This window comes from Lycorma delicatula, chromosome 9 (assembly GCF_047948215.1).
Source record: "Lycorma delicatula isolate Av1 chromosome 9, ASM4794821v1, whole genome shotgun sequence".
Classification (NCBI taxonomy): Eukaryota; Metazoa; Arthropoda; class Insecta; order Hemiptera; family Fulgoridae; genus Lycorma; species Lycorma delicatula.
The window spans coordinates 31,550,201-31,570,297 of NC_134463.1; the positions used below are offsets into that span (position 1 = coordinate 31,550,201).

Genomic DNA, 20,097 nt, shown 5'->3' on the forward strand with positions numbered 1-20,097 from the left:
AGTACAATTTTACATTAGTGATGACCAACATATATGCAATTTACCACCTGTTCTTATTATACAACTGACACCATTTACACATATTTACATAATTGGTAGCAGCATCCTTAAACACTGTGACAAGTTAATGATAGATATCAGCAAAGAAACTGTTTAAAACATTTAAAGAAGCCAAACTGCGTCAAAAGGACATTGCAATTACAATGTATGAATAAAGCAATTAGTGATTTTCTTGCTTCTTCACAAACTGCTATATAAATTAAAACACACAAAGCAGACATTGAAGTAAAAGTGATGACAACCATGAGTAAAGTCAGATCACTTACCTGTACCAAGGTGGCTGGGTAAGGGGTTTTTATTTTTAAAATAGTTCCCATAATAAATAAATTATTGATAAATAGAGTATTTTCATAATCCAATATCCCTATTTAAACGCCAAAGAGAGAGCTATTTGATTATAGAAAAGAGATTACAAACTGCCAATAAAAAATATTTTAGTTAAAATTTTACTTTACAACATGAAAAATAATAACTTGTAAGCTGTCGCCAGACATTAATAAATATTTACAATTAATCTTAAAATCTCTTCTCTAAGAAAATTATTAAATTAAATTAAAAAACTGTACTTCAGGATATAAGACAAATGAATCTTGACTAGTGTTTTCACAATCTGCCTGATACTCATTAATAATTTCAAAATACAAAACAATATTTTACCAACATTCAGACGGAACAGTACTCGAGTATGATACCACTCGCATACTTTAATGCAATTATTACAGATGGTAGATCACCAAAACCAACGATTTGCCTCGATATTCTGGCTTTAAACTTGTGTAAGAAGGAATCAATAAATAGGTTATGGGTAAAAAATTTCTAAAACTGACATTAGGTGCAGCACAATCCAGCTAATTTAGAAGCTGTTGCCGGCCTTCGTGGTGCAGTAGTAGCATCTCAGCCTTTCATTTAGAGCTCCCAAGTTCAAATCCCAGTGGTATTTTCACACACTAGAAAAATTGTGATTCATCTCATCCTCTCTGAAGCAATACCTAACGGTGGTCCCAGAAGTTAAAAAAATTAAGAAGCTGTTAATAAATGCATGAAGGTGCAGCTCAGTTTTTGTGGGCAAAAGGAGTTTCTACAAAAGATATTCATAAAGAAGCATTTCCCATCTTTAGAAAGAAATATTTGTTATGTAAAGTGACACATTGTGGGTCAATATATTTTCTCAAGGACTGTCAAATTGTTGATGAAGACAGACCTGGTTATGTTCAGATTGAAATCAAAATTAAGTAAGGCAATAACAATAACAGCATAGTAACTTTAATAGGGTCTTCTTACAGTTAGCACACTCCATTAAGCAAAATCATCAGAATTTCTGAAAGGCGCGTTCACAACTAACAAAATGAAAACGAATAGTTCTATGCTACAAACATATCTCTCTATACACTAATCAAGAAGCCATGTTAACAGGATGGTTACTGGTGATAAATCACCGATTGAAATCAAAGTATGATTTGATGCAAAGGAAACATCATTTAAACAAAATAAAAGTTCAAAGTTATACTTCTAACTGATAATATTATGCTTACAGTGTTTTGAAATTCCCAAGAAATGATTCTTGTTAATTTTCAGAAAAGAGGTAAAATGTAAATGTTGAATCAAACTGTTAAGTACTGTTGATGTTTAAGCTGGAATTTGAAGAAAATTTGCAGGGATATAGACTACAGTATAACAATCACAATAATGTCACACCTAAAACTACTTACTAATTCAGGGGAAAATAAACTGGATTGGCAACAGTTGCCTCACAGCCCCATGCAACTTTTATCTGTCTGATTAACTAAAAATTGACATGGGTGACAAGAGATTCAAACACGATGATGAAGAACATAGAAATAATATGGGCAGAAACCCAAACATTTTTAAAACAGATTTTGGGGTACTGATAAAGTAATGGGAGATGAATCCATTAAAATTAGTTGAAACTGCAATAAACTGAACCTCTGAACTGTTGATGTGGATGCATTCACTATAAGTGATTTCACAAGCAACTATCAATTCTAAATTAAATTTGTATGATGGGTACAATAATATAATTATACATAATTATATAATAAACAAACTTATTCTTTTAAATTACAATCAAGACTCTGTAAGTAAAATCCAGGACGTTGTACTTCTAATAAAATATAAAATACTTTTATATACATAAACATAAATATATTTTTTTATTTAATAGAATTTACTACTCTTACACAAGAATAATCAGAATAAAAATAAAATAAGTAAAGAGAGAAACTAAAAAAAAGCTATGAAAGATCAATCCATTTGTAACTACTTTTACCAATTTCTAATTAAGGGAACATTAATAATGTACCATAGAATTCATAACAAATGTTTTTAAAAGCTGTTTTCCTGTTTACAAATAATTTAACATTAAATTACTATTGCATTATTACAAAATTAATAAAGTGATGTGTGTAATTGTGTATTTATCTTAAGTATTTTCATCTTCACAGTGAACAATCACATAATTATGGTGTACATCCTTATACGCTTAAATGAACAAGTAAAAAAAACAAAACATAATATTAAAACACAGCATAAAAATAATATCACTATTATACTTTAACAAAAAAAAGGCCTTGTAAATTTAAAAAAAGAAGTAGAAAAAGTTAAATGTATTCATTCATTATAAAACTTCAAAGTTGTAAGTTTCCTAACATTAAACCATACATCTGAAAATGACATAGTCATTTTATTCTCAGCAATAGTTGGCAAACCATTCCCGGCTTAGAACAGAAAATGAGAGCTGAAGATGTTTTTTAATGTCTTTGATAATTGCCAAATATACTTTTGCATAACAGCATGAGAAGCCCAATGCAAGAGTGATTCCTCCACAATGCTATTCTAATTCAGGTGCTTTCGATAAGAAAAACTGAGACAGGCAAATTTAATCAGTAACTTTAATTTCAAGATGTAATTCAAGTTTTATCACTTGCACAATATCATTAAGTTGAAGCAAATTTCCAAATTAATAACTTCATGAACTTCAGACAAATTTTAAAATTAGTGTTGAAAAGCAGAATTGTGAGAATCTTAAAAGATGTTGAGAATTTCTTCTAACAGACAAACATCATTTTTAAATTTGCATTTATTAATTCCATTAGCAAGTTCTAACAAAGCAATGGTCATTGGTCAACTTCTACATTTTTTAAATTATGAAAGGTTTTCAAATAAAATCACAGCCACCTTCTTGTAAATATGTTATTTGTAACAATGTGAAGGAACACAACATTAAATAGGAAAAAAATGAAGAGCGATAATTAAGTTGAGTAATCAGTTCAAAACTGCTGTATACACATTTATGAAACACTAGACAGGGCCACTGTCACAGTACAGCGGGAACCATTGGGATCGATCCCAACTATTTAATAATGGTCATGGAGTGTTTGATCAGTGAGCGCACTAATTAAAAATGAAACTACATACTGTTTGCAACATGGAAAAAAAGTAAATCAATAAATACTAAGATATTTATATAGATTAATAGAAAAATATTAGATCTATAGAATCTGTAGATCTATTAGATACTATAGAAAATATTAGATAAATACAAGTAATAATAATAAAATATTTTTTTTATAAAAAAAAACTCATTTATATAATACTGTTCCAATAGTTACTAATTGACTGCTTTAACAAGAGTGGGAAAAACATTATTACAAACAAGTAATTCAACATGAACACATGTTTTCTAACTACTACTAATTAAATGAAGCATCTTGATTATTCCTTGTGACATTAATTAAAATGTTTACTTAATAGGTCTTATTATTAATATAAGACCCATTTTATTCTTATTAATTATACAATATGATTATTAATGTTTCTATTAATTTTTCTTTAAATGTGATAGCATAGCAAACAAAAAGTAATACATCTTAAATAGCCACAGTTTAATCCAATGAAGTAATACTTAAGTCCAGACCTCTAAAGAAATGCCAACATTTTAACCCAACAGCAAAAACACTTAACACATAAGTTCAGACTCTTAGAAAACCCACTTAAATTGTCAAAATAAGAATACTGTGCACAAATAAAATGTTATTTTAAATATAATAGAAATTATAAATATACATTTATATAAGATAAACATATATTACATATATCTTTTCACAAAACTATGTCATTCAAAATTATTTACTATAACTTTAATAACAAAAGAAATGATTAATAACCACATCAGACAGAATTACCATTACTTACATTAACAGAAATTTTTTTATAAAAATAACTGGAGGATAAGAGAATATAATGCTAGGTGGTTCCAAAATACTCTGTTTTGTACCTATTACGTGCATACTGATCTATTCCATAAAAGAATCTTAATGGGCAATTGCAATAATACACTGACAGAAATTTATTGTTTTGTAGGGTTGTGGAAATCCAGATAAACAGATCCCTTAATTTCTGAAGAGTCAACCTAATTACCCCATTTAATTTGCTGAAAATAAGCAATTGATGGATTGTACAACAAACAAGTATATTTAATGCTCTCATTTACATGTACTACCAATTGCACTACATTTTTACTAAGTTTAATTGTACTAAGTTTTTTTACTTCTTAATGTAACTCAATATGATAACCATTTACAGTACTGTGGATGTCAAACCAATAATCCACTTAATTCCACATTCTGGCAAGCATGTCTGCAGGAATTGCTTCCACGACTGCTGTTATTTGTTAATGCAGGTGGTTAAGTGACTAAATTTTTTCTTGGTATCCAATGTCTTTTATGTAGCCCCAGAAGAAAAAATCCATCAGCATTAAATTGGAACTTTGTAGTGACCACGTGATGGAAGCTTCTCTGACTCTGCAGCCTTCTGGGAACCTGTCATTAAACAAAGTCCGCACAATTTCTGCATGTTGTGGAGGGGCTCTATCCTGTTAGAAAATTAGGTTCTCTATATTTTCAATCTGCAGAAACATAAATTCTCTTATATTCTGAATATTATGTCTGTAATAGTCTGAACAAGGAAAAATTGTCTAAAAATTTGATTATGCATACCACACCAGATATTCACTTTCAGACAGTTGCAGGCGGATTTCACAGATTCATATTAACCCCACACTACAATTTCAGCGATTCAAGACTCCACAAACATGAAATGTTGCTACATCAGAAAATAAAATACGCTGCAGGTAGAATAGTTTTCATCATCAGTAATGAAGTTAACATAATTGAAACAAATTGAACTTTTTATGACTTATCATTAGGTTTTAATTTCATACAGAAGCTGCAGTTTATAAAGACAACGTTTCAATCACTTGTTAACATCATGGACAGTGCTTTTAGGAAGTTTAGTTAAACAAAACAGTTTAATTTAGTTACAAACTTAACATTTTGAGTTTTGTTGGAAAGGAAGTTGAATTCTTTTTGTTTTAAACACATGTTTTAAGTTACCTGGTGAGTATACTTTCAAAACAATTCTGATTTCCAAAAACTATTCACACTAGTTATATATGCTAGTTATTTGCCGAATTTCTATTATAAGTTCATATATAATTTTGTAATAAGACTGTCACTCATTTTGTTTCTCAGAACCAGTATGTAAACATACACACACAGATACACAGAGTGAAAGGGGGGAGAATGCCTTCTCCTGTGGTGACATCGTGTTCTGAAGCCCATGCTCATACTGTCAAACAGCTGCTATCTGACAGAGAATGTGTAAACTAAAACTTAATTTTTGTCACTTAAAATTATGCAAAAACGACTATCGAGTGCTGCAAAATAAAAACTATATTCTTTCAAACATCGAGTACTTTTTATTTACAGGTATACAGAGAGGATTCTTCATGAACATCCATTGTATCATGTTGCCTAATCAGATAAGTGAACCATTTTTACAATATTTTAACACAGTCAAAGAAAACTTCATTCCAAGTAGAAATAAATTTTAAGCTATTCCCATAACTTCTTTTAGTTATTACTTCATTAACTAAAAATTAATCAAAATATTTTACTTTACATGTCTCTGCTACAATACTACTCAGTCTTGTTATACAGAACATTTTTTATTTATTATTTAAACAAGCAGGTTTTTGTACTTTTTATGTCTATTTGAATATTTTTTAATAGACATAGATTCTTTCACCAAAGCTTATAAATGTTAAGAATTGTAGGATAATGATAACCATATGGAATGGTTTTAATTTTTCTAAATATGACAGCCATCTGGACAGCCATTAATATCTACTGACAACAATCACTTTGAAACAATGCATAGTAATATCACAGTTGTCAACAGAGTCTGACAAATATTCTAATCATGTATATGGTACAATTTGTCAGTGCTGCAAGCCAAAAATCAACAAATTATTGAGAGTTGGAATCTTTGAATCAGTGAAATGATAGAATAATTTTTTTTTTTTTAAATCGTAACAGGTAATGAGATGTGTATACAGTTATGGCACAAAAATAATAACTGTGATCATTATAGAGGTGGGGGAAAAACTCACGAATAAGTTACATCACCATCAATCAAGATCATGTTGGTTGTTTACATTCCTGTTGTTTATCAGGAGTATTTTTGCAAGATCTAGAGACAACAATGTATATATAAGAAGTTACATAAAAACATATCTTACACCTCTATGGTTAATACAGCATAAATGAATGTGAATGTTAATTCTTAATGAGTATGTGTATGTTTGTATAAATTTAGTATACAAAACCAATGTTGCTATACACACACACACACATACATATATATATATATATATATATATATATATATATATATATATATATATATATATATATATATACACACACACACACACACAGCAACAGTATAGGCTATCCCTATTCATAGGATCCACTGAGCATCCCTTGACTAGACACTCTTATGCAGATAAAACAGATAGCACTTAGCTAAAGTGATATAAGAAGGTGAATACTCAGTTTATTTGGCATTCAGGGTAAATGAAACAGGCCTGTACTGAAAATATATGCCAACCACATGTATCTAAACGAAGCAAAATTGTGCACCTAATTTTAACCCACCAACATACTCGAAAAACAATTAAAATAAAAAAAAAATTTTTTTTACAAAATGTAGAAAAATGCAGTGTAATAGTCTGGTCGCCTGAGGTACCTTTATTGTGTAACTGTACAATAAAATGACGGATTTTCCTGTAATCAAATCTGTAATTATATAGCTGTGTGATGCCAAGGACTAATTGTGATTGGCAATTTATGAACTATCTGGGAATAAATTGGGTCACTGTAGGGTAATGCCTACTCGGTTGATGTTCTAACTCTTGAGAGATAGGAACAGTATGTTGCTAGGAAGTTGGGCGAGTTGACTTCCAAAAAGATTTGGGATATCGAGCAACATGGTTATGATATATGGGAGGTTAGGTAGGATGAGACTATTGTGGGCAATATACGCAGGATTTCTTCTCAGACATTAGATGTTTGCAGGGCAACTCATGTGTTTCCCCTAACAAGTACATAACTCAGTTTCTTTCCAGAGCCTTCAGGGATAGACTGGCTGGGTTCAGCCCGGTGGATTCGGGTCTGTGCCTGCGATATAGAGTGCAAAGAACAATGCCTTCCATGTGTTGTTCGAGTGCACCAAATACGATCTGGAGCACACCGCAGTAATTTGTCGACTAGATACCCTCATAGTAACACTTGACATCAGTCAAAACTGGAAGGACTACGCTGAATGGTTAGTAGATGCAGAATTTCTGCACTATTTAGCTGGGGAATGGATTGCAGAAGGAATCTAGGGTGCTGCTTGGTCTTGTTCCTGCGTACTTCGTATTGCTATGATGACTTGTTTGTGTTGTTTTTATTTTGTTAGTGTTATATCACTTTGGTTGTTTTGTTATTAGTTTTATTTTCATGTTTTTGTTTTAGTGTTTTTCCGCATTTGTGTCACATGAGAACTCGTTTTACTTTTCGGGTAGGTAGGTGATTCAGTTCCTTCGACGACTATTAGTTTTCTGTCTTGCTTGGGACTAGAGATGTTTAGAGATATGTTTTGTTATTTTTAGTAATAGTTACACCAATGGAAATGTCACTTGAGGCATTCAAATCAGTGGCATCCTGGGCCAAGATGAGTGAGATATGTCATATGCTGAGGTTTAAAAGATGACTTTGGTCATACAGCCCATCAGGGCTAGGTATGGAGGGGGTGGTTGGACAGTGTCATCCCCTACGGATACGGATCAGGTTCTAGTGAGAGCCTTTGAAGTTAAAAAAAAACTTGCCAAAACTATGGCACAATACATTTTCTTGAGGTATACCATTTAAGAATCTTTCAGGAATGAAATGAATACCAGTTATTTTTTTTAACTTCCTCAGAAACACGTTTTTTTGTAATTTTTACAAATATAACACAATTTTCCGCAAAAATTATTATAATAAGTGTAAATGGCGCCTTTGGCATCTTTATGTTCTAAGCAGATGATAAAAAAAATAACAAAAATATTTATGAATTTTGTATATTTACTCATTACTACAATGATTACAAAAAAATACCAGAAAACAGCAACAATAAAAGTAAAAATCAACTGCAACAGAAAGACAGGTTTTTTCTTTTTATTTCTATATGAATACTATTTTAAATTGCATTAAAATATTTTTTAAAAATGCTTTCATCAGTGTAAATTCCAACATACGAGGGTAAATCAAATATAAACGGGATTTTTGTTCCTGAGCGTCTAAGGGTCCGCGCTTCGAGAATGGTTGGGTGGGGTTGAGCCGGCCATTCCACACTCCCAAACAATTCGTCAGTGATGTCGGAGCAACTGGTACACCCCTCCAAGGCGCAACGCATAATTATACATTTTCTTGCTCATGAAGGAGTTCAAGCGACGGAAATTTTCCGCAGATTAACTGCACACAGCTCGGGGACCAAACACTGTCAAAGATTCGTGGGTTTGCCTGGCACAAACAGTTGAAGGAAAGACGAGAACAAGAGGAAAATCAGAAACACAATCCCCATCCTCGGACCAGCATTACAGACGAAAAAATTCGCGCAGTTCGAGACATTCTTGAAGACGATCGACGGGTGAGAGTATCCGAAATTGCAGAACTGGTCGGAATATGTTATGTTATGGGATCTACCAAGTGTTCATCACAAACGATCAACAGTTCCGTTAAGTTTATGCCAAATCGGTCCCTCGCCTTTTGACAGCTTGAAACGTTTGGAGGTCTGTCAAAGGCTTACAGCAAGGTTTGCGAATGAAAGTGATGCATCTTTTAATTCGGATCGTCACCTCCGAAACGTGGGTCCACCACTACTATCCCCAGTCGAAACAAGCCAGTACGGAGTGGTGAAGGAAAGCGGAGGCAGCCCCAGTGAAAGCCAAGATACGACTGTCAGTTGGCAAAGTTCTTTCAACTGTTTTTTCCACCGGCGAGGCATTTTTCTCACTGATTTTTTACATGAGCGACGCACAATCAATACTGCGAGCTGTTGAACGAGGTGAGGGCTGCATATCGCCGCAAAAGATGAGACCAATCGCTTCGAGAGGCCATCCTCCTCCACGACAACGCCACCACGCTCCATATTGCAGCTCTAACGGTCTCATAACTAGAAGAAATGCACTGGACTCTTGATCATCCTCCCTACAGCCCGAACCTATCGCACTGCGATTTTCATTTGTTTGGGCCGCTTAAAGAAGCTCTAGGAGGGCAACGATTTGAAATGACGAGGGCGTGGAAGGATTCGTGCGCAATTGGCTCCTGGCGCAAACACCTTCATTCTACGATGCTGCGATATAAAAACCTTCCTTCTCGCTGGGAGAAATTTATTTCTAAGGTAGGAAACTATGTAGTAAAATAAAACTTAAAAAAAAAATAAAAATCACGTTTATATTTGATTTACCCTCGTACATGAAATCAATACACCACAATACAACAGCAATTGCAGGTAAGCAGTACATAAATGAAAAGCAACCTTTGGAAGTGGTCAAAAGTAAATGCAAACATTTCACTTTGGCTAACTAAACTATATACTAACATATAGCAAAATGAGGTAAGAACAATCTGTAGCATTTAAATAATTAGCATATCTCACATCTAACACTATTTTGAACTGCAGATCACAAGAAATATATTATATTCTTATGTTTGTTGGGTGCTGCAAGAATAATAGTTATACTTTTTTTTGACAAAAACAAAATAAAAACTTACAACTAAAATATTAAACTTAAAACATACAACTACTATCACAGCTAACATATTAAAAAAGTAATAACTACTGTAACATAAAAAATTAAAAATAAATAATATTTAAAAAACAACTCCTATAACTAAAATAAAAATAAAACAAGTTTGACAAACTCAAAGAGGAGTGTAAAAGCCTCCCTCTCGGGTAACAGAAAAAAACTGATGTGGACACCACATTACTTCCTTGTACGCCTATAAATTACATATATTTTTTATATATATATTTCTATTTTTTATTACTTTTTTTTTGTTATTGAATTATTATTTATTGTAATTTTTTTAAATCAGAGACTAATTATTTAATATATTTAATTAAAAAAAAAAAAAGAAGGAATTAAAGTCTGATTCTCGCCGATGTGCTTTCCCCTTATAAGATCCAAATATTTCATTAATACAAATTTTATTTGGCTACAACTCTGAAACTAATAAAAATAAGGCCCACTTATGATACATCGTTGAAAAGCTCTCAACGAGGACTTATTACTGCAGTTAAGAAAAAGTCCAAAATCCAATGTTTTTTTGGACGTTTTTGGTCAAGTCGATTGCAATAAAACGGAGAGGTGCACATCTTACAAAAGTCTTAAATCTAAAATTTCAACATTCTACGGCTAATCGTTTTTGAGTTATGCGAGATACGTACGTACAGACGTCACGCCGTAACTAGTCAAAATGGATTCAGGGATGGTCAAAATTGATATTTCCGTTGAGTTCTGAAAACCGAAATTTTTCGCGATTACAATAATACTTCCTTGTACTAAGTACAAGGAAGTAAAAATAAAAATTTTAAATGAAATTCATAACAGTAAAAAAATAAAACAACACTATTAAAAAGTATGTAAAATACTAACAGAAGTGGATAAATAGGTATATATTGTCCTTCGTATAAGCCAAATTGCATCTTCATTTAATATCCTTTAAAAAAAAGAAAACTTCAATTCATTTTAACTTCTGCAATAACTAATAATAAAACTTGTTTCAATTCATTTTAACTTCAATGTAACACATTAAAACTTTACTCAAATCCTAAAAGCTAGAATCTCCCAATGAAATTTAACTTATTCTTCTTCAGAATGCACAGAGTAAGAGGTCTAGCTTTGCTTGAATCTTAAAAGTCAAACCCTATCACAAGACAGGTAAGAGAGTCTCCAAATTTTTGTCATATACAATCCCAACAAAGGAACAACACTACTGACTATTAGAAGGTAACACTAATAGATATAGCAACAGTTAACTCAACTAAATGGTACTATTATATCAGACAGAATGGATAAGTAGGGTGAAAGAAAAAGGATTATGAAAAAAGGAATTTTTATTCACATAAAACTTCTATATACTGAAAATTTTTTTAAAATTCACAGGAATATTTTTTTTTAGAAATTCTTGCATTTTTTACATTGCAGTTTAAAAATCACTAACTTCATAACTAGAACAATTACAAGAATAATTTAAAATTCCACGTTTTTTCAGAGTAAGATCAATAATTAACTTTTTGTTTAGTCTCTGGAATCACCATAAGATATTGCTTCAGAGGAATGGTATGAATAGCTAGTTATTTTTGTATTTTCTTAAAAAAAAAAAGATTCCCATATTTTTCAACTCTGAATACTACATTAAATATAAAACGGTTTTTTATTAATTTTTAACTGTTAATAATGGATAAATTATTGTACATTAAAAAAAAAAAAAAAATCTGATTTGACACCACATGACTTCCTTGTATGCCTATTAAAATCCATATACACATTTTTTGCTGCACTTCAATTAAACTTATTTCATTTGAAAGTGAGATACGATCCTCAATTATTTAGTAATGTGGACAGTTACACAATTGCTAAATTATTAGTTATTATTGAATTATTATTTATTTTAAAACTTTTTTTACAATCAGAAGTTAATAATTATTAATAAATCAATATATTTAAATTAAAAAAAAAAGAAAAAAAGATATAAAGTCTGATTCAAACCAGCTTCTTTATAAGATCCAAATATTTCACTTTGGAACCATTGAAAATAAGTACCACTAATGTGTGATACATTGTTGAAAAGCTCTCGATGAGGACTTATTACTGTAGTTAAGGAAAAATCCAAAATTCAAATTTTTGGGGATTTATAAGAGATACGTACCTACGTACATATAGACATCATGCCAAAACTAGTCAAAATGGATTCTGGGATCGTCAAAATAAATATTTCCTGAAATCTGAAAACCGAAATTTTTCATGATCACAATACTTCCTTTAGTTTATACAAGAAAGTAATAAATACATACTGTCATCAGAATAGCAATTAACTTGAGAGATTAAAAATCATTCTAACTAATAATTAACATTACGAGCTAGTAAAACTAAAAAAAATGAGACTCTCCAAAAAAAGTAAATGACTTATTTAATTATTTTTATATTTCTAAATTGTAGATATCAATGAATCGGTTTTTGTGTTAGTTATAAATTTATTACACATATTTTTAGTTTTTTACTGTTTAAATTTGGAAGCCAACCTGGCAGAAAATTTTACTTTTGTCACAAGTGAATGTAAGACAAGGGTAAAAAAAAATGTTAGTAAAGAGTATTATAAGTAACTAAATAATATTTTAAATTACTAAAATTTTTAATATTTATTTTTTTTTAAATCTTGTAAAAATAAATTTACATTATTATTATTACTATTATGTGGTTCATTTCTAAATGAATACACCAAGATTAAATCACTCCTTACAAGTAGAAGACAATTGTAGTAAGAAACTGTATAGAAACTGTATATATTCTCACTGCAGTCTTTCCTATTGTCTTAGCAATTACATTTTGTGCAAAACTGTTGTCTTCTTATCACACCATAAACTGATAACCAAAAATTATCATAATCACACACCTTTAATGGCGTCCATATACAGTCATCCATAATGCAAAGATTGCAACAATTTGTTATCATAACATCTCTACAAATCAGGAGAACTGTCAGTTTTTTTTTAATAGCGAAATAAAAAAATTGCAAGCACGCAAGTAATAAATCAGCAGAAAACAAGAACTGTCTCATACCAGTCATGTGACAAAACAAGAAATGAAAACCTGTATTGATATTAGCTTTCTTGACATTGAAGCTATTAAGCAATAAAAACAACAAACTACAAAATTTTATATTAACAACAGCAGATAGTTAAAATGTAGAATAACAATCAGTTTCCTGGCAGACGAGAAAGGACATCCCTGATATTTTTATTGCTAATAATCACAAAAAGCATAGGGAACTTTAAAATGCTAGATTATATTAAAAAAATGAGAATTTGTAAGAAAAAACTTTGTAACTCACTGAAGGTTAAAAACATTATAGAAATTGATAAAGCCAATTAAAAATTTGCGAAGTAATACATTTGTAATAGCCGTAGCTTTTTACATTTATAAAGTAAAAAGTATTACATTTATAAGGAAATAATTTATCAAAAGATTAATGATTACTGATCGAGAGCCAGCAAAACTGATTAATGCAAACTCAAAAATAAAATACATACAAGTATAATCTAAAAACTATCAGACAATATGACTACATTGTTAGAAAGTGTACTGTAACAGTATAATGTACCATAAAGTCATACAACCCGAAACAGATGATCCAATATTTGTAAGTTTGTTGTTACAAATGGCAAAACAATATTTTGCTGAGACTGTAGACAAAGTTGAAATGTATAAATCACGTGACTTGTCATCCCTCCATCTGTGTCGGTAGTTTCACAGCAAAGAAAAAAGCACACCTTTTTCACAATCCCAGCTTATATTTTTGGTGCAACATTATTTAATTGCTCGTCATTTGAAAGCCAGAAGTTTTATTTTTATGGCCAGTTTTCCCTATAATGTAGTGCTAAATAAATTGGCTATTTTTAATTTATCTAGATTCTATGAAGCAGGAAATTTGGCTGAACATAGTGGTTATCCATCAGTAATGGATGATGACAGTTTATACAACATTCTAATTACTTTTTACATTCTTCAGGAAAGCCACTCAGAAAACCTTCTTAACAGGCTGGGCTTTGATCAAGGTTGTTCACAAGGCTAAAAAAAATAAACTCACTTTACCAGAATTTCATTTGCGTAGTGCAAGAACTTGTAGAAACTGACTTGAACAGATAACTTCATTGAATACAGTAGGTGGTTCACCTAACTGGTGTGAATCTTTTGGACGTTTTTTATTTAAATGAAGTATAATTTCATCTTTCTACATATATTAACAGCTAAAATATCAGAGAACGGAGTTCTGAGAGTCTTCACATTTATCATGAAAGGTATTCTCAAAAAAAATGATGATTTCAAAACCGCTGTTAAACATGAATTGTATGCAAGGAGCACAGATATAATCTGATAATTAAAAAAAAAAATCATTGATTATTACATTAAACCAGTAGATATTTAGGGCTGCACCACTGGCCTACCATAGGCATATTTTGATTGGAAAAGACAGGGATTTATTTTTAACCAAATATAAAAAATGGATTATACATTCTGACAATCTTGCATGTTTGCAAACACACACATACTCACTCACACTCTCTCTCTCTCTCTCTTTCTCTAAATGTTGTTTGTAGCATATAAGTCTAGAATGGCTTCCTTAATTTGAAAAAGAATCGAGATGATTTTTCTTATTTAACAAAATCAAATTAAGATTAATTTAGATTTATTAGGCAGGCATGGTAAACTGAAAAAAAAAACAAAATTGTAAATGTTAACTAAATGTCATTTCTTCTTTCCCTTTTCTTTGTTTTGCGGAGTCACAGTGGTTAATGCTACTTAAATCGAGACATTTTTGAAGTTGATCAAGAGGGGGAATGAAATTAAAGTGTTTTATATCAAAACATATAATAAATAAATTTATAGAAAAATTTATTTTAAAAAATTATAAAGAAAATCAACTTAAACATATTTGAAAATTTAATAAATTTCAATAATATCTAACTGTAATTTAAATTAAATCTCTGGAAATTCTATTAAAAAAAAAAATAAAATAAAAAACTGTCGGAAAGAGAAGAGTAAAAAATCACACATTATATGAAGTACAGTAACAAAAAATAATATGGTTACAGAAAACACTAATATATATATAGTAATAATATATAATAGTAATAATATAATATATATATATATATATATAATATAATATATATATATATATATATAATATAATATATATATATATATAGTAATAATATATATATATATATAGTAATAATATAATATAGTTGAAAAATGTTATTTACTTTTTAATTTCAAAAATTTCTTTCAATTTTCTGAATAACAATGGATAGATGCTTATTTGAGAACACTAAAAAAAAATTAAATAAATTTGTAAAAACCCTTATATTTGCTGTTTCTTTAATTGACAAATAAAACAATCTTAAGTTAAATTTTCTTATTAATTTCAACTAAAATAACAATTCAATATAAAAAAATGACAATTGTTTCTTATCAAGAAGGGGCAGTACACTGAAATATTTTTGAAATACTATTGTTTGAATCAGGGCCAAGATCTAATCCTGCAAATTCCATCAATAACAGACAACCATGCAGCAAGTATTGATATTAAATTAAATTTTAAAAAAACTCTCATATTACAAAAAACAGTAACAAAATAAAGTAATACAGAAAACACTCATATTACAACAATTCAAAAATTCCATTTACTTTTTAATTTTAAAAACTTCAACCCTTATAAAGCAGATTTAACAAAAATACTTTTAGATTATTTAACTGTTTTAATATTATTATTCCCTGTTGTTTAATAATGTTACACAAAATTTAATTTCTGAGAAGAGAACAAATTAATGAAAAGAGCAATAAATGAAAAGTTCAGAGCTAACATTTACTAAAATAATCAGTACTAGTTTACAATCTTATGAGTAAGAAATTAAATTTAAGAGTAAGATTCATTAACAAAATATTGATTAAGTAGAAAACAAAAATTAACTCTTTTGTGCATGCAAATACTAACATTTCTTTTTAAATAAATTTGCTTACACTTACGTATCAATATGAAGCACATTAAAAAAATAAATGTTTAATAACAAAATCAAAACAATCAGTATTAATTTTTATAAAAATTGTATTTGTATATTAATACAACAAACGAATAGTAGCAATTTTTTCATCAGCTTCCTGAAAATCATTAGGAAAACTTAAATAGTTTTTAATCGCGCGATAAATATCAAATAATTATTTCAATCAAATTATTTTAAAAATTCAAATTTTATCATCTTTACTTTAAAAATTAGCAAACATTGTCTAATTCGTTGGCCTTCAATAAGACAGTTAGTTACATGCAATGCCAAAAATTAAATTGGTTCAGTAATTAGTTTATAAAGTAATTTATTTAACACTAAAATGGCTAATAAAAAGATGCGATAGAGAAGTCGGTAACGACAATACAAGTTGTCAATATTTAAAAAAACAAGCAATAAAACATTACTTTTCGTCGATGTAGTTTTAGGATGTCATAAGGTTATGACTTCGATATAAGTATACTTTACTATATAACAGTGGCTAAAAAGAAGTTAGCTTTCACAAAAAAATACTACTAATTCATCAAGAGATAAAAAAGTTGTAGAAGGGTAAATAAAATTAGTTAGGTTACAAAATGTTTTAATGAACCGACTTAAAGACTAATGCTGAAGTTTAGCCGCAGGGAGTAGCCAAAACTTGACCTTTTTAAGCCTTAAAAAGCAATAAACATTAATTCACAATAAATAGCGTAGTTTAAAATACTTACAATATATCTGTATACGAATTCATGGAAATCCGATACGTGAAAATACTTCAATTTATAAAACAAAACTGCACGCTAAATAATTTTAACCGGGCAAACGTCCGTCTAATCAGCCATTTTATTAGAACCTGTTTGTCACTGCTTTCTAGATTACATGTACTTCTTTTTCAGGAAACAATCCTTTAATGTGGAAACAACTACATACCATTTACCATAAACAGTTAAGGATTACTTTTGAATTCTTAATATGGAAATAAACCGAAATATTTTTATTTGGTTAGCATTTTGTATTTGAAATAATACTTTTTTTATCAGTTTTAAGACGTTTTATATACATTATATTGCAATTATGGCAGCCATTGTTTGCACGGGCGTTTAATTTTAAATATTAAAAGTCGTTATGTTTAAGTAGTTGTTTTTTATAACTGCCGAGGGTTTCGTTTGCGAATGCTATTGCTATTTTTTTTTTTTTTTTTAGATAATGTTTATTTACACGAGTATCATTTTTAGTAACCATTAATTTTTTGGGTTCATACATGTTAGCAATACTTATCTTTATTTTGTAACATCTATAACTACAAAATTCACAGCTTCAACAAAATTTGGGCCACTACAAATCTACTATTATTTATTTATCGTATCATTCTATTTCTGTGAATAATCATTATTATAAAAAAGAGGCTGGAAATAGAAAACAATGTAAGGATTTTTGAGTGCAGTGTGCTAATTGTCACTGAAGTATTTACAACTGCATGTGATACAGTTTAGTATTTTTTATAAATAAAAATATTTTGCTGCTAGGATGTAATTTACTATATTATGAGTAATTTTTATAAATGTTTCTAAAGAAAATCACCAAATCCAAAAGTAGCATTTTAGTTCCTTGTATGAAGTAAAGGAAGTATTGTGATCACAATTAATTTTGATTTTCAGATTTCAATGGAAATATCCATTTTAACTAGTTTCAGCATGACATTTGCCTGTACGTATGTATCTAGTATAACAAAAATGATTAGCCGAATGATGTTGAAATTTTGGTTTTAAAACTGTTGTAACATACAGTTGTGCACCTCCCCTTTTGATTGCAATCGACTGGACCAAAAGTGTCCAGAAAAGCCCAAACTAAAAAAAATTTGGATTTTGCACTTTTCTTAACTGCAGTAATAAGCCCTCACATTAAGAGCTTTTCAACAACATATCATAAGTAGTACTTATTTTGCTTTCAGATAATTTTTTAAGCTGACTTCTTCCTCAGTAAAGTTGTTGATGAGACTTCTGTATTTTTAAGTATTTTTACATTTCATCATCTGATCAACAAATTATCAACCAACTATAGTGTACTAAATGGAATTTTATGAACTAATGCAACGGGATTACATTACTTTGGAATGATCTCAACACTTTAAATACAAACTTAAAAAAGAAAACAAATTGGTTTAATACATTAACATAAATCATAATATTAACACAAGCCAAAAGTGAAAATATATTTCACGTACAATAATAAATTCTAATTAGTAGATTAACCCTTTACTAGTCTCTAATTGAAATTTATTTTCAACACTGAATGCATACTGATTTAAGACAGTGCAGATAAAATATTACACTGTGAACACGTTCTTTATTACTATGCTATACCATACATTCTTTAAGCAAGACATTACCATGCATCCTAACCTGTTTAATGCAGAGTAAGAATATAACAAGCTCAAAACAAATAAGCTTGTCACATTTACAGTGGAAGGCTGACAAAACAAATAAGCTTGTCACATTTACAGTGGAAGGCTGACATCTTAACGAGCCTTTGCAACAATAATATGAAGTTTTTTTTTTTTCGGTTGCACTTGTTAAATAGGTATGCACCTTCACTTACAGATATGTTGTAAAAAAGTAGTGAGATGTTAAAACTCTCCGAAGTTATGAAAAATGCAAAATGCTGCTGTAATTAATCAATCAATTAATTGTTAAATTTTCATTGTACAAGGCTATTGAATTGCTTTCATAACCACAAGCAAAATCATGCAAGAACTGACTACTAAATTAAATTCATTTTCAATAGTTGCATTAAATATTAATTCAGGTTAATTGAACAATCATTTGAATTAGATATTTTAATTTATCATACAATATAAATGTAAATAATTTATTTTGACCAATGTAGAAAATCCATGCATAGGAGAAGCTCACTTTATGTAAGTCATGGTCCTTGAATTTGTTTTGTGTTTAAATTCTGGTATGTAATGATTTGTTGTTTTTTTGTTCTAAAGGCAACAATGAATACAAATTTTTGTTGAGCTATTTTTCTTAATGTGATAATTTTTTTAAATATCTTTTCTTTAGTTTATATAAAAGCATGTTAATGACAGCTGTTTGTACGTACTATGTATTGCAGAGTTGAATTCTGCTATGTAGTCTTCAAACAAATATGGATAAGTTGATTGGCTCATAAACTATATTACTAAAATCAGATAGTTTAAATGAAGTTGATTAGTTTAGGATTAATGAATGAGAATGTCTAGTGATAGTTTTCTGTATATTTTGAAAATGTACTTTGTTGGTTGCTTTTTATGACAGTGAGTTCAAGAAGATTAATTTGTTTATTGTGCTTGTTTTCAGATGTAAAGTGAAATTTGCTTATATATGTTAACAATTTTTTATATAGTCTTATGTTTCCTTGGTATAATATGATAAGTGTCATTAATATATCTGTAAAAGTTATCATTTTCTGAGCTAACTGTTATTAGCAAGTAAGTATATTTGTTTTTAAGTGTTGCAGAAAGGTCATGCTTTTTCATTTAAGTGGTGAAGCAGTTGAAAATAATCTTCATAAACACATTATACATTTAATTAACATTAAACTATTTTACGTTATAAATTTTTATTAATTTCATGCAAGACTAAATCTAGTCTATTTGTAACTTTGTATATGGAAATTTAGATAAAAAGATTTTAAAATTTTGCAGACACAAAGAAAAAAAATCAAGAGTAATTACAGAAGCACAACCATGATCATTAGTCATGATTGCTAAGAAAATATTTGAGATCTTCATCAAATCTTCAAATTTACTTAACGAATGTGTTCTTTTTAAAATTAAAC

General features: G+C 29.5%; 1 protein-coding gene across 1 annotated transcript in view; it reads right to left on the reverse strand.

The window, feature by feature from the left end:
- The window catches only part of Usp1 (ubiquitin specific protease 1), a 48,536-nt gene extending 31,413 nt beyond the window's left edge, over window positions 1–17,123 (reverse strand). Inside the window, exon 1 of the mRNA XM_075375526.1 lies at window positions 17,004–17,123. The gene's annotated coding sequence lies outside the window, so the exon portion shown is untranslated. The remainder of the gene's footprint in view (window positions 1–17,003) is intronic.
- Window positions 17,124–20,097: the final 2,974 nt, after the last annotated feature.